An 8929-nucleotide genomic window follows, 5' to 3' on the forward strand; every position below is an offset into this window, starting at 1 on the left:
TGACTAGGCCACATACACTCCCATCACCAATTATCTTTTGCCCCCTTACTTGTCAAGACTTTATCCACCTGTAATTTAAAAATATTCAAAGACTCTTCTCCTACTTTGTTTATTTCTGGTCCCAGACACACCTTCCTTGTGAAGCAGCAACTAACCTACACTTCACTCAATTTTTTTTTACTGTACTTGCTGCTCTCAATGTGGTCATCTCTACAGTGGGGAGACAAAATGCAGACTGGGTGACTGCCTTGCAGAACAGCTATGCCCTGTCTGTAAAAATGACCAAGTTTTTTCAGTTGCCTGCTGCTTCAACACACCACTGTGTTCTCATCCAACATTTCTGTCACTGACCTACTGCAGTGCTCCAGTGAGTCTTGGTGTGAGCTGGAGGAGCAACACTTCATCTTCTGCCTAGGTACCTTACAACCTTCAGTCCTCAACATTGAGTTTAACAATTTCAGAGTGTTAACATCCTCTTCCTTATTCTTTAGCTTCCTCCAGACCCTTGTGTATGGGCTGTTCCCAGCATTTTCAACCATTTTACCCTTCTCCAGTAACACTTTCCTGGCATTTGTCTCTCTTTTTTGCTTCTCATCACCCATCTCTTTGTTTGTTCATCCCTTTTTCTCTCTGGCAGCATATCCATGTATTGTATTCTATTCTTAATCCTCCCTCCACCCCTCCACAAAACACCATTGCTGTTATCAACATAAATAACACCAATCCCCAACTATTTTCCTTTTTGACAAAGGACCACTGGACTCAATGTTAACTCTGCTTTCCTCTGTGCAGATGTTGCCAGACCTACTAGGCTTCTCAAGCAAACTTATTGTTTGTTTCAGTTTTCTAGCATCTGCAGTTCTTTGTTTTTACCAATCTAATCTATCTCCTCTGACCCACTTGCCATACAGTTACATCCTTCCTTAAGCAAGGAGATCAAACTGTACACAAGATTCAAGATGTGGTTGTACTAATGCCTTATATAACTGAAGCAAGAGAGTTAGGCATAGAGCTGTACAGCATGGAAAGAGACCCTTCCGTTCAACTTCTCCATGCTGATGAGATATCTGAAATTAATCCAGTTCCATTTGCTAGCATTTAGCACATATCCCTCTAAACCCTTCCTATTCATATGCCCATCCAGCCTCCACTACTTCCTCTGGCAGCTTGTTCCATACATACATCACCCTCTGCATGAAAAAGTTGTACCTTCGGTCCCTTCTAAATCTTTCCCTTCTCCCATTAAACCAATGCCCTCTAGTTTTGGACTTCCCCCACCCCAGAGAAAAGACCATATCTATTCACCCTACCATGCCCCTCATTACTTTATAAACCTGTATAAGATCGCCCCTCAGCGTATCATGGTCCAGGGAGAATAACCCTAGCCTATTTAGCCTCTCCCCATAGCTCAAACCCTCCAATCTTGGCAATTCCCTTACAAATCTTTTCTGAACCCTTTCAAGTCCCACAACATCATTCCTAAAGCAGGGAGACCAGAATTGCACACAATATTCCACAAGTGGCCTGACCAATGTCCTGTACTGCCACATCATGACCTCCCAACTCCTGTACTCCATGTACTGACCAATAAAGGCAAGTGTATAAAATGCCTTCTTTACTATCCTATCTACCTGTGACTCCACTTTCAAAGAACAAGCACTCCAAGGTCTGTGTTCAGCAACACTCCCCAGCGTCCTTACTTTTTATATTCAAATCACCTCGGAATAAAGGCTAGCACCGCTAATCTTCTTGATTGTGTTGTACCTGAACACAAACATTCTGACTCATCCATCAGAACAATTAAGTTCCTCTTCAGCTTGGAATTCCACTTTTTCTCCCTTTAAGTAATACACTCACTCATTATTATCCACTGATTCACTACTCCTGGATCTATATACTCATGAGGTCAGTCCCAGACTCCACTTTATTTTCCCATTGACTTGTCTGACCTGATCTCTCAGCTCTTGCATTGAAGCAGTATCTGCAGATTTTTTTATTATTTGCAGGAAGTCTGTGCCCCTACCCCTCTGGAAAATGAGGATTTGGTGTCTGGGGCTTGTTTGTTTTGGAAAGAAGAATGGAAAAACTTCATATTTTCCCCATGTCATGTTCCATCTGCCAGATTTTTGCCTTGCTCACTCAATCTGTCTATATCTATCTGCAACTTCCTTTTGTTTTCTTCACTTTTTTACTACCGATCTTGGCATTGTCTGCAAAGTTAATTACATGCTTCACTTCGGTCATCTAAGTCACCTGAAATAAATTGTAAGAAGCTGAGAACCCAGCACACATCTCTACAGGATTCCACACATCACATCCTGCCAATCAAAGACCCATCTGTGCATATTGCCTGCTAGCTGACCTTCTATCCATGCCAATGTGTTACCCTCTGGATTAATGCTTTTATTTTACACACTAACCTTTGATGTGGGACTTTTATCACTTGACTTCTGGAAATCCAAGTACAGTACATCCTACAGGCTCCATGTTCTCCAGTGTATCTTACTTCTGCTCCATCTGCCAGGTTATTGCCCACTTACTCAACCTGTCAACCTCTGTCTGTAACTTCTGTTTGTTTTCTTCAATGTATTTCCCTATCTATTTTTGTGATGTCTGCAGGTTTAATTACATACCTTCATGCCCTTCAAAGAATTCCAATACATTGGTTAAAGATGATTTCACTTTGACAGAACCATGATGATTTTTCCCAGCTTCCTTGGATTTTTTGCAGTGTGCAGCTATAAATTCTTTAAGGATCGATTCTAACACATTCCCCCTGACCAAAATGAAGCCAACTGGCCTGTAGTTTCTGGTTTTCTGCCCCCTCCCTTTTTGTATAGTGGTCAATATTGCTGCTATCCAGTCTATTGAAACATTCCTTAAATTGAAATTTTGGAAAATGAATTCCAATACATCTTCTACATCATTAGTCACCTTTTTATAAAACACTAAGGTGAAGCCCATCCGCACGAGGGGATTTGTCAGGTTGCATTTCCAACTGTTTGTTCAGTACTTCTTGTCTCGTGTTTGTAATTTCACTAAGTTCCTCTCTCCCCTCTACCTCTTAATTTACAACCATTACTGGAATGCTTTTTTACCCAATGCAGAGAGGACAGTAGGAAAATATTTGTCCATTTCATCCACCATTTCCTTATTATCTACAATTAACTCATCATTTTCAGTCTCCGGATGACCAAATCGCTTTCCTTTTTTCTCTTTAAATACCTGTAAAACCCTTGCCATCTTGTTTCATTCCTGACTAGCTTTCTCTCATACTCTCTCTTATTTTTCTAATTGTGGAATGCTTCATTGTAATTAGAGGTATTCTGAAGTAGAAGCTGATTCCACAATTGTGTGAAAAACACAAACTGCTTTTTTGTTGAAATCTGTTGTAATTGTTTTGATGGCTAAGATGTCCTAGTAACCAGGCCTCCTGAGGCAGGCAAAAGACCATTGCAATTCACAAAGTAAACAATAGTACAGCACTAGATGGCAGTATTGAAACCCAAACTGGATTATCACAAACACCTCACGCAAATGAAATAAATTCCATGTCAATTTTGAATTGCATTTTGCAATCAGTATGAATAAACCATTTACAACTGCTTACAGTATGTATTGTCAATTTTCCTCTCCTGATTATAACTGGTAATGCAATACCTGCCTATAAGCTTGTCATAGGGTAATGATTTTTTAACCTAGTGCAATAAATCTTAGCTATAAGTTTAAGTTGTGGGCAGACAGTGCATCTTCCACGGTTGTAGTTTCTTTCAAATGAAACCTGGCAATTCTTGTGTGCTCTTTGACATATGGTGTGGTCCTGACTGGTAAAAGATACATCCACAACATCAATGCCCTCTGCCTTCAGTGACCCTGCACTGCCTCTAGGGCACACATACCTGGCCTCTGTACCAAACCAGATGGCATGAACATTATTGAGCCCTCTTCTTCCAGGTGATTGGGTAGGAGCTCATGGGGATGAGTAGCTATCCTTAATAGGTGCTGACCCAATGGCAGTAACCTAATTAGCAATAAGAAAGTAAATTAAATAGGCAATGAAATGATTGCAAACCCAGTGTAACTGTGCTTTGTAAATGGCTGATTCATGTTTTTGTTAGTGCAATGTCATGGTGTCCATCAAACCTGGTTCCTGTGTTTTAATTTGCCAACTGTCACTTACTCTGCCCACCCTGCACAGTGATTATATTTTTACAGCCATTTTCTAGTAGCACTTTCTCTAACTAAAGGGCAAGTGATTGTTGGCAACATAGATTATGCTGGGCACCATCAGCATAAAGGCCCACCTTGTCACCATGTAACCCTTGTGTCCCTCAGAGCCTCGATGCCCCCTGTTACCTTGCATTATCCCCAAGTCCATTTTGACCCATCCTAACCTCCCTCACCACCCCCATCAACATTCTTAACCCCATGCCTATAAATGCCTCTGCTTTTGCCTCCCAGCCTTGACTCTCCCTTCTGTTGTTGAATCTCTACATGGTCCCTACAGGCATCCCTCGCCATTAAACCCCTCCAGCAAGATCAACTGATGGGCACTGCCACCCCAGGACTGTGTACACTGCAGACCTCTGACTTTGAACAGCCCCCAGGCATGGTCAGGCAGATCCCTGATTGTATGTTTGCACCTCCCACTCATACAATACATGACTTCACCTGACTGCTTCTGCTAGTCTACAGGACAGATTGCGGCCACTTCGACTGTAGTTGGCCTGATTCCCTGAACATGTATGTCCATAACAGATGACAGGCTACATCGAAGCCTGTGGACTGTGCCCTTGACTGTGGCTTTTGAGACCCCCCCCTGGACAGCAGTAGTGGCCCAGACTGAGTACTATTCCCCATAGATTTCCGACATAGCTATTTGATTGAATGGACATGCAGTGTGTTTGACACAGACAGCTGGCACGTGCTACATTGCTGTCTCAATGCACTGTTCAAAAGGATGTACATTCCAACCCCCGTTCAGGATCTAACCTGGGGACGGGTGTGGGATTGATTTGAAATGGACACAAAGGGTTCGGGCATGGTGTTTCTAAGTAACACAAGTGAAGGTAAGCACCAGATTCTGCACTTGCATTTAAGGCATGGCATTGGATATGACAAAGGAATTCCTGCAGGTGATAGAATTGTCCCTAGCAGCCTTAAGGGAAACTTTTGAAGGCCAGGCTGACTGACTTGTTGAGTAGACTCGGGAACAAAAATAAAGTTGCTGGAAAAGCTCAGCAGATCTGGTAGCATCTATGAAGGAAAACAGTTAGCATTTCAGGTCCAGCGACCCTTCCTCAGGACTGATGGTGGCTGGGAAAATGTCAGTTTATATGCAGGAAAAAGGGGAGGGGATGGGGTAGGGAGTAAACGATAGGATGGAGCCTAAAGAGAAGAGCAGTTGGACAGTGTGTTGATAATGATCAGGCTGGGAGGGTAATAGTTGTTAATGGGGACTATTAGTGACTAATAACAGGTGTGTAATGGCAGGCTATGTGGTAACACTGAGTAGACTCAGTGTCTATCTTCGGTCTCTTTGTAGTTAAAGCTATAATCTGATCCATGGGCTCCTCTTTGAGTTTCATTTTCAGACTGTCTTGGAGTCTAATCAATTACATAGGTTTTCCTCTCTGCTTCAAGCATTCTGAATGAATGTGTCTCATCTTGCTACAACAGAAATACCTCTGCTTCAACTTTCACTACGACCCTCAGTGCTTTCCCTTCTGATCTGCAATTTGATTCTTACTATTTGCTATCAGAGATGCCCTAAATGAATCAACTGGATTTAGTCCATTTGAAACAGTTTATGGTTATGAGATTAGAGATCCATTAGAATGGATTAGGCAGAGGTTCTGAAACAAAGATGAATCCTGAATGTTGGATTAAGTGTTGGGGTGTTTCTGACGAGAGTCTCACATAGGCATTTGGAGTAACACAGGAACACTTTAAAGCTTTCACAGGCAAAGATGAAAGAACGGATAGATAAATATTCAACAACTGAATCAGGAGATGTACTGGTAGAGTTGCCTTTATAAGGTCAAACTCTGAAAGCAAAATTTAGAGGTCCATCCAAAGTATTTTGAAGGGTTAGTAAAGTGGCTTCTCTGACAAGTACTCCTGATCATGTGAAAAATCAGTTATGTCACATGACCATGTTGAAAAGATTCTATTGTAGGGCAGAGGATAAAGAGGAGCAAGTGTGTTAGGTGATAAGACTATTAGAAAATAATGGAGATAATGAGAGTGAGGTAGAAGGAGATGTAGGCAGGTCTCAATGACCCTCCCACAATTTGACAGCTAACCAAGAAATACTAGGACAATTAGACACTCTGTTCTCATTTTCACAGAAAGAATAATGGGAGGATCTTGTAAGACTCCTGAGAAAGTATGTGATAATCTGTAGAGATATATGCGAATGTAGTACATTGACCAGACATGACATAAAGGTAAAACCACATCTTTGCCAGCTGACCCCTGGAAAACAAGCTCAGGTAGAAACAAAGATTGAATACATGATTCACTTATTCAACAGTCACACTTTTTTACAAGTGAACAAGCCACCCTGAGCCTCTTACAAACTAGGGGAACGCCTCCAGAACAGGAAGACTGAAGGAATGTGTTGACCAGCACAAGAATCTCAGCAAACCTGCGAACAGGATCCACTGAACGGTCTTCCCACTCTTTCCCTTTGACCATAACGCCCATATTTTTTCCCCCTATGTGTGCATTTGTGTAAAAGGGGAATTTTATAAAAGCATTGAAGTTCTAATAAAGTTATATACCAAAAGTTCATAATTTTTTTTCATATGGGAATTAGAGGGAGCACTAGCTATCTGGATACAGAACTAGCTTGAAGACAGATGGTGGAAGATGCTTTTCAGACTGGAGGCTTATGATCAGTGGTGTGCCACAAGGCTTGGTGCTGGATCCACTACTTTTTGTCATTCATAATGATTTGGATGTGAACAAAGGAGGTATGGTTAGAAAGTTTGCAGATGACACTTAAATTGGAGGTGTCGTAGACCGTGAAGAAGGCTACCTCCAGAATACAATGGGATCTTGATCAGATGGGCCAATAGGCTGAGGCGTAGCAGATGGAGTTTAATTTAGATGTGAGTTGTTGACTTTTGGGAAGGCAAATCAGGGCAGGACTTGTACACTTAATGGTATGGTCCTGGGGAGTGTTACTGAACAAAGAGTGGCGGTTCATATTTCCTTTTATGGAGTTGCAGGCAGATAGGATAGTGAAGAAGACATTTGGTATGCTTGCCTTTTATTTGTCAGTGCATTAAGCATAGCAGTTGGGATTTCATGCTGTGGCTGTACAGGGCGTTGGTTAGGCCACTTTTGGAATACTGCGTGCAATTCTGGCCTCCCTGCTCTCGGAAGGATGTTGTGAAACTTGGAGGGGTTCAGAAAAGATTAACAAGGATGTTGCTAGGGTTGGAAGGTTTGAGCTATAATGAGAGGCTGAATAGACTGAGGCTATCTTCCCTGGAGTGTCAGAGGTGAACTTAGAGGTATTTAAAATCATGAGGGGCATACATAGGGTCTTTCCCCCAGCGTAGGGGAGTCCAAAACTACACAGCATAGGTTTAAGATGAGAAGGAAAAGACTTAAAAGGGACCTAAGGGGCAACTTTTTCACAAGCGTGATGCACATTTGGAACGAGCTGCCAGAGGAAGTGATGGAGGCTGGTAAAAGTACAACATTGAAGGATCATCTGGATGGGTATATGAACAGGAAGCAGTTAGAGGGATATGGGCCAAATGCTGGCAAATGGAATTAGATTAATTTAGGATATCTGGTCAGCATAGACAAGTTGGATCGAAGAGTCTGTCTGTATATCACAGTCCATGTATAAGACACCTACTCTGTACTTTCTGACAATCTGGGTCTGAAATTTGGGTAAATTGGGGAATCTTTTGAGTACTTTTTAAAATCTTTAATTTTTGTGAGGGCACTAGGAATAGTAGGGCTTGATTTCCAGTACACTACCCAGTGAAGCGTTACAAAAGTTAAAACTGAATGTAAAGTTCTGAAACCATGGACAACAGGCAAGGGGAGATGCAGTGGGGATGCTCACTCAAGCCCAGCTCCAAGGGGCTGGGATTCCAATCCATTCTCTCAACCAATGTGAGCACCAGGGCCTCAGAATGCTTGTATTTTTAAGGTAGGTTATTGCTGACATCTGCAGCCTCCTCAAACAAAACATTCCACAGTCAGCCAGGTGGATACACATTGTCAGTGGCCATCAATGTTAGTGGCTTATCACCTTGGGAACTTGTAATAAGGATCTCTGCCTTTCTCTGAAGTTGGGTGCTGTCTTCTGCATGGAGAGCACTAACGGAGCGATGAGTGTCGGGAATGGTTTGCACAGATAAGAGGAGAACACTACCTATGGAGGTTAACAACAAGATATTGGTACGAGAGAGCATTTCTTTTAATTTGCTCATAGAAGGTGAGTATCACTGACTAGGCCAGCATTTAATACCCAACTGTAAGTGCCCTTGTACCAAGTGGCTTGCTCTGCATTTCAGAGGGCAGTTCAGAGTCAGCCATATGCTGTGGGTCTAGTCACATCTGGACCAGATCGGGGAGGATGGTAGATTTCCTTCCCTTAAGGATGGTGTAATATATACACACTATCCTTAAGGGAAGGAAATCTGCCATCCTCCCCTGATCTGGTCCACATGTGACTAGACCTACTATAAAGAGCAGTCTTCCCATTGAATGCAGAATGCTGCCTGAATTTCTCATACACTTTTGTGCGTGTCACTGAAACACAATCCAGGACTCACTGCAATACAGTTGTGTGATGACAATTGATCTATTTACCAGGATTTGTATTGACATGACTGTGAAATCAGTAGTAAGAGGAGTACAGGGGAAATAAACACATCTAGCAGCTAATATATTCCTGTTG

Source organism: Rhincodon typus, chromosome 6, assembly GCF_021869965.1.
Source record: "Rhincodon typus isolate 14 chromosome 6, sRhiTyp1.1, whole genome shotgun sequence".
Lineage (NCBI taxonomy): Eukaryota > Metazoa > Chordata > Chondrichthyes > Orectolobiformes > Rhincodontidae > Rhincodon > Rhincodon typus.